This window comes from Cibotium barometz, chromosome 13 (assembly GCF_041138505.1).
Source record: "Cibotium barometz isolate CiBa-2024 chromosome 13, ASM4113850v1, whole genome shotgun sequence".
NCBI classification, from domain to species: domain Eukaryota; kingdom Viridiplantae; phylum Streptophyta; class Polypodiopsida; order Cyatheales; family Cibotiaceae; genus Cibotium; species Cibotium barometz.
Window position 1 is genome coordinate 53,567,121 of NC_141058.1, and position 8,034 is coordinate 53,575,154.

The 8,034-nt window shown below is 39.1% G+C and overlaps 1 pseudogene; it reads right to left on the minus strand.

Annotated features, from left to right (window-relative positions):
- Positions 1-1,485: 1,485 nt before the first annotated feature.
- LOC147632841 (uncharacterized) lies at positions 1,486-2,453 on the minus strand (annotated as a pseudogene).
- Positions 2,454-8,034: the final 5,581 nt, after the last annotated feature.

The following is an 8,034-nucleotide window of genomic DNA, read 5'->3' on the forward strand; positions in this document are numbered from 1 at the left end:
ATATTCCTCCTAGGCCAATGTTCTTGAAAAACCTTGATACCTTCTGGCATCTTTTCCCAAAATTCAATAAGACAAATACACTTGTGCTAGATGACTCATTGTATAAAATGTACTCTAATGATCCTGTATGCTATGTGATCCTTCCTGAAGTGGAGAAGCAGACTGAGGGGCAGTGGGAAAATTTTCTGAAACAGGATGTGGCTGACTTTGTGTTGCAGTGGGCAGAAAGTGCTGACAGAGCAAAAACTGTCAGAGAGTGCCCTTTTGATGTCAAGGATGATGCCTTGCAATGGTCGAATTGGAGAATCGTGTGAAACAATGTTGAGGAAATGAAAGAAATTGAAGCCCCCAACCTGGATCCTAAAGATAGAAAGTATAAGCGTCCAAAGAGTAAAACAGCAAATTAGAAGTGCTTTTGCAAGCATTTTTTCCATTGTATAGAGGGCTGCCATCGACGTCAAAGAGGTGTAGAATTCTTCTTTCCGATCACGATGACATTGTAGATGATTAGAACGACAATGATCCAGACTCTGACCACTACAGACACCGAAGAGGAATTTACAATGGATGTCGAGCCTACGAAGGAAATGAATGTCAACACAGATTTAACGATGGAGGAGTTTGAAGAAGTCAACAAGGATAATGAAGATGAAATTTTATTGACGGTTAATCTCAGAGATGACGATGAGGACTATTAGTCTTACGTGTCAACTCACAGATCAACCTATGTTCGGTAAGATTTAATCTCAAAATAATTCATTGTGAAGTCATGATTTTTATTCTTTTGAAAACTTACTAACAAGGGTGGGTGGTGGGGAGTCTCGTGGTCATAGCCTCATATGGCTAGTGTCGGGGTTCGATTCCCCTCAGACTCGTTTTTCTTGCTCTAGCTGTGTACAGGGTAATTTCAGCTTCAAGTTCACTGAAAGAAAGTTCGTATTGGGATTCGATTTCCCTCCTCTACCAAGGCTTCTATCTCGCATTTCAACCCCAGTATCAGCATCTCAACCTTTAGTACCCGCAACCAAGCATTGTTCTCCCTGGATCGACTTGGCCTAGCAATAGACCATCGAAGCCAGTAGTCTTCTAGCATTTCATAGCAATAGTTCCAGCAGCACCCTCAGTGAGTACCCGCAGTACCCTTAGCCACAGTACCCCCCACGCTACCCATTTGCTACTCTAGCTCTACTCTCTCTCTCTATGACACTATGGTAACCCCACCTTTGATGTATGGTCACCCCAGCTTTGATGTATGCGACAGCAGTATGGGCCCCATGCTTGTCAGCCGCCTCATGAATGCAAATTGAGAGACCACAGATATGTATGATCTCACGCTTGTTCCGCAACAAACCATCAGTACTGCTGTTCTACTTGACATTGGTATCAGAGCTCTCTAGTGGTAACTTTTTGGTGTCATAGGTCATTTTGGCCTTTTGAAGATGTAAATATAGCATTTCATTTTGTTTCATTTCTCCCTTTCTCTACTTACCGTGCATTATCACGTCGATGACTCATGAGTTTGCACATTTGCTTCAGCAACCACTTCCGACTCCATCCTGTCCCAAACTCCGTCTCCAGTGTGTTGATGACATATTTCTTGTCATCCTCAAGTTGATCGCTGTATTGCAAAATAAAGTCAGTTAGTAATTCAAATAAAAAACTATAATTCATATTCTTTATGTTAAATAATACTTACTGCCATGGTATATGAACTCGCTGTAGATAAGACATGCAAAGGTCTCTCATCCAACGTCTGAAGGCGATGCCAGCTCCAACCTGAAGGATACCCCCGTCAGGCGTGATGTCGCATGTGACACCCAAAGTGCCAGTGCACGTGCGCATCGGCAGTGGTGGGGGCACTGGTGGGGGCATTGGTGGGTGCACTAGTAGTGTGCCACTCTGCCCCGCTGACGCCTACGTGCAATACAAACATACGATATATTGAGATGTGAGTTCTTAAAAAGTACTTGATATTTAATCCGTAATCGCCATAAAAGATATACCTACGGGACGAACGGCCACTAGCCTATGAATCAGGTGTCACCTGAGTACCAGGAGGTACATCAAGAGTAAGCCGCTGACTCTCGTGATGTGATGTGCTTGGGATAGGAGTCCTAAGCAAACAAAGACATCAAAAGGATATATATATTAAGAATTCTATATGTAAAAAAAGGATAACATTACTACTTTATCAATCGAGAAGCTTACCGATGCGCTGTAGTGTGTGCATGAGAAGAAGTCTCCACTCTTGCATGTGGCTGGGAGGATGTACCCTCTCCAGGTCGTATGGGCATATTGAGTCTCCAAAGAATCTCGATGGCGCCATGTAAACCCGCATCATCGATCTCCACATAATCTACCATGGCCTCTAACAGTGTATCTCCAGAAAGTCCAGTGCCTCGTAGCAAAGTCTTGATGATCGCCAGCTTCACTTTACGGGTGTGATCACTCATCGTATCTATATATTTAAAACAACTATATGTCAGACTAGAGATACATTGTTAGAGGAGATCTCAATCTATCTAATCAGAAACATTGACTAAATAACTCCAAGCAAGATGCGTCCACATCTCGAAGTTTGCAAGAGTCGTATATGGACTGTTGCAAAGAACATCGAAGAGTCATATATAGGATCCCATAATTTGGCCCATAGCAATGGCATCTATGTTCAAGAACATTATTTCTACTAGTAGCTACCCAAGTTTGCAACCCTCAAAACATTAAGAGACATTACTTAAGACCCAAGAATCAGAGCTTCTCCATGAATCATATCCTCTCTATCTTACTAACTTGCAATGTGGCCAGTAGCACCCTTTCTCTCTATCTCTCTATGCCCTGTCAACCCATGATCTTCCTCTCTCCACCTATGCTCTAGAATGGTGATGGTTAGCTAGCAGTGTTTGGAGTTCCTTCCTCTCTCCCTCTCACACTATCACCCTTTGCCACTGTAGTGATTGTACGACCATAAGAGTTGAGGCATCCAAGAAAATGCTCGAAGAGATGGAGGAACAAACCAAGGCAATCCAAAAGGATATTAAAGCTGCTCAAGATCGACAAAAGCATTATGCTGACACCAAGAGAGGTTTGAAAGGATCTTCAAGGAAGGAGACAAAGTTCTTCTACGAGTATGACCCAAACGAAGTTCTCTACATTAGGGCCAAAAACATCTCAAAATGGGCTGTGTAAGGAATTTCGCTAACTTGCTAATTAGGAGAATGTTGACGGTCAAAACGGCTCCAAATTTTGCCGTTTTGGATATTTAAAGCGTATCTATCTGATTGAACACGTATCTAAGTACATATTTTAAAATCTAAAAAAATATATCGTTTTCATGCTACTCTTTAATGGCTCGTCTCGAAATTTGTCCTCTTTTAGTGACTTCGCGGGCAAAATGACCATTCCCTCCAAACGCGCTCTCATCCATTCTCCAAAAAAATTTCACTCCTCTGCTTCTCTAAGAATTTCACAAGCTACATCTTATTCTCATTCTTCTGTGTCTCTCATGTTCTAATAGCTCTGTTAGTAATGAGTGATACATCTAATCGTAAGTTTCATTTGAATATCAAGCTCAACCAAGAGTATGCAACTACACAAAGTGTCTACCAAAAGATCCCTTTCATGTGCAAATGAAGCTCAACATCTTCGCAACGAAGGAAAGAAGCATATTGACCTATGGACAGATGGAAGTCTATATCCACCGGATCCCAGAACAGGAAGGTATCCTTCTTTTCACACACCACATGATTTGATTAGATTTGTTGGTGATGGGGTGGATGGCTTACTTGGTTATAGTTCAAGACTATCTCAATCACATATTAATTATGCAGAATATACTACATATCTTCAAAATACTTCATCTTTGAATGCAACAAAAATTATAGAACTTGAAAAAAAAATAGTGTCTTTGAAACAAGAAAATGATCAATTGAAAACCTTAAAAGAAACTCCAATAGGGTTAAGAGCACGAGTAAAACGAATGCGGGATGTAGTTAACTTAACAGAGAGATCTGGACAAAGAAAAAAAAGGTTAAAGCTTGTAAGAGATCATGTTACTAACCTTCTAGGATTTGACATGTCTAATGCTCAGGAAAGGGTAAGATTTTTGAATGAGCTTATGAATAGGTCGGATATCTTGAAACTTTTGGAACTTCTTGAAAATCAAACTCAAAAAAAACTAGTCTTTCAACATCTATTAAAAGATATGGACTTATTAGTCCAGCCTTCCCAAATGCAAGAAGTTTGTGACACAGTGGGAGTGAGTAGAAAGGGATACAGAGCCATCTCTAAAACCTGGTTCAGGGTCCTTAAGTATTACAAAATCAAAGCTTTTGGGTTGCCTAGACCTCACCATGTTGGAAAATATAGAACTCTGTTAAATGAGGAAATTTCTAAACATTTCGGAGAGTGTTTCCATATTGAGGGAACAATGCCATATGAGAGACAAAAAAAAAATCGTCTTTTGAATACAACGTTTATAATAATATTTGGATGAACATTAGAAAAGTCCAATCTTTTATGGTGAGATATTACAACATAAGAGAAATAGATTGTGAAGGAAAACTTGTATTTGTTTTAAAATTAGATGAAGGTCAAATCCAAAAATGTCAAAAAATGGAAAGAATATCTATATCCCTAATGAATAAAGCATTGGACTATAGTCAAGGTAAGCTTGATTCTCCATACCACAAAACTCAGTCAGAAATGGAGCTATGGTGGATTGGATCAGCTCATGTACCAGTAGAGAGTCATGAAACGTTAAAGTGGCTTTTCTCACAAACAGACATTCCTTCAGTTATTCAGAGCCAAAATACAGGTGAACACCTTCATGTAGACGACATAGGTGATTTCATTGTGGAATGGCATTTGAGTGCCGACCTCAAGGCATTGAAGTGTATGTTTGGTGTATGTGGAGGAGCAAATACCAAATATCCATGTCTTTATTGCATGGCAAGCACAGGGACAAGAGAATGGCTTGGAGAAAATGAGATTGGAAAACCACCATCCAGAAATAATGTGAATGTTGTCGCTTATCCAACTTCTATTAAAATATGGGATCTAATTCTACCAATACATTTAAAAAATGTGCATATATGTACATTGCATGCAGAGATAAGAATCTTGGACAAATTGCTCAACTTCATCTGGACTATGCATATTCTATTAAGCCGACTAAACTTGCAGATGAGTGCATAGAAAAATGCGAAACCTTGCTCTCTCAAATGGGTTTCCATGGTGGGGAAGTGCACCTTAAAAAAGATCCTGTTCTTTCTGGAGGTACAGGTGATGTTTTGCAAGATGTTTCAATGGGAGGAGCAAAAGCGAGAAGATTTTTTAGCAACCATGACACCAAACAAGTCAATGCAATGTGGAACTGCTGGAAACAGCTATGTGTCATCACCACAAATGTCAAATGTCAAAAGTAGACCACAAATGTCAAAAGTAGACCAGATGTAGCCAACAAACGTATGGAAGTTTGGAAAAAACTCGACAATTTTTTCAAAGTCCTAAGACAACAAGTTGGTTCAAATACTTATGCAGATGATTTCAAAAAAGCAATAAAGCTTTTGATCAAAGCTATCATAGATGCCTGGGGAGAAAAAGACATAACTTATTACTTGGTGAGTGTTCAGACTTATCAAAATAGTTAAAATTAAAGTGTAATTTCTTAAATTTACTAACAAAAAATTGTCTTTGTAGCATATTCTTTACTTGCGTGGACCATATTTTGCTACAGAAGGACCCCTTGCAACGTGGAATACACAAGGAATGGAAAAGTCTCACTATCAAGTGAGAACTTCCTTTTTTAGATGTACCAGAAGGAGGTGGTCAAAGAAGAAGCAATGCACTTAAAGAATTATTCAATTGGTTCTACAGGAGGCAATTACAAAGGATGAGATCAAAGACCCAGCAATCTGAAATCACACAAACACCTCAAGACAGAGACTAATGATTTACTAACACATTTGTATCTCTTACAAAATATTTGCTGAAATATAATCAGTCCTTGCAAAATATTGTGTACATTAGTTTTTGATTCTCTTGGGACTACTTGGCATATCACCTCTGTATCTCAAAAATTTTCTCCTTCTATAACCTCCAAGAAGATTGATATCTGACACCTCAGCTGTGCAGCTGCATAGCTAGAGTAGCAAAGAAAGTATCTTGCTCTTGAGGCATTGAAACCTGCAGCATATCCAAAGATTCTAAGAGCAGCAGCTCTCTCTAGAAGCAAAACCTTATTAGCATTTATTTGAAGGGGAGTGTATCCCATGAACCTTGACAAAACCTTCATGGCAAATATTGGCAACTCAGCATCTTCAGAGAAGTTCATGTGGAATGCACAGAACACAGCCTTATCCAATGTAGGTAAGTAGTGCATGAGAGCAGATGAAGGCCTTCTTGACCTAGTGTCTGTATCTTTCACTCTGCTGCCTCTAGCTCTTCCTAGAAAATCATCCTTATCAAGCAATTCAATCTACAAGACAAAAACCTCAATTTAAAAAAATAACAATCACAATAACATTTTACAAAAGATTAAATGGAAGCTACCTTCTGCAACTCATCCTCAATTACTACTTTGTCTTTCATCAAGTTGCATGAGCCAACCTTTCCACTTTATCAGAATCTGCCTGAAGCTTGAAATCTCTGCCAAAAGACTCAATACCTAACTCAATCAGCCTGTCCTCAAAATCCTCATCTCTAAGTGAAGGTTTCCCCTCATCCACTTTTTTAAGGCACAAGGCAAGGGCATCAGTAGTAGCAGGGATAAATGAGTGGTCAGATGTTTGCAAATCAAGTGCCAAAAACTCTTCCTTTGACTCTACTTCTGTATCAATAAAGTCTTTGGTCACTTCACAAGCTTCTGAAATTGCTGCAATACAGTAGTCTTCTCTGATATTGAAGAGACATTGAAGATAGGGCAGAGAAATAAAATCTTTCTCATTGATATAGAAGAAAGGAAGGTTTGGAACAGTAATTGAGGATTCAGATATGCTTGATTCCTCTGAGGGCTCTTCAGTTATAGTGAAAGCCCTAAATTCTGCAACATCAAGATTGACACTTTCTCTCTCCTCAGCTTGAACATCAATTTCTTCCTCTTCTAAAATCTCACTTTTCTCTAAATTTGAGACTGTTGTGACATTAAAGTTTTCTTCCTCATTCTCTGCATCAATTTCTGGTTGTTGCTCTTTATCTTGTATTTCTGCTTTCAAAAATAGGAAGAAAAGAAAGGAGACATCCTTGGGGACAAGGTTGCAATGCTTTTTATGGATTGGACAAGAAATGGATGAAGGGTATGTGAAAGAGGTTCTATTCGAAAATCTACTGAACCTCTTTGTAACTTTGGCTTTCTCCACCACCACTGACAGCTGTGTAAAATCGGTAAGGTGACAAAAATCATTGTCTCCGATATGAATACAATCAGCTTCAATTGACATTTCAAATTGTTTATACTCCTCTTCAAGAATGCCCTTAAGCTTCAACAAAACATCTGAAAGAGAAAACCTTGGATTGAATATCTCCACTGCATCTACGAATATCTTCATATCATGACCATCTTGCAAAATAGCATTCAAGAGTCTTTCACTTGGGCTTTCTTCAAGAAGTTCATGTCGACCCGCAACACTTTTACTCATTGAGATATTTGAAAAAAATGCTGGAATAATTCTGATGAGCCCGAACGAAGCGAAAATGAATGGTCCAAAACTTTTGGAATTCCTCTATTGCGCTTGGTGCGGGCTTTGGCAATTCCAAGGTCCCAAAAAAAAATATAGAGTTTTGCAAAATAGGGCTAGGAAGACACTGTAGTGCAGAGGTTGACTAGACGAAAACAAGTGGTCCAAAAGCGGGGAAAAAAATTGTAAGAGCTTTTAAGAATATTTGTAGCGTGATAAAAACACCTTAAATAGTGACCGTTTATGCCACGTGGCAAAAATGATTACATGACACGTGTATCCAACAATCCATTGTACGATAGATTCGAGGTATAAAAGTTTAATTTTGTTGAAAATATTTCTATTTTTCACCGACACGGTA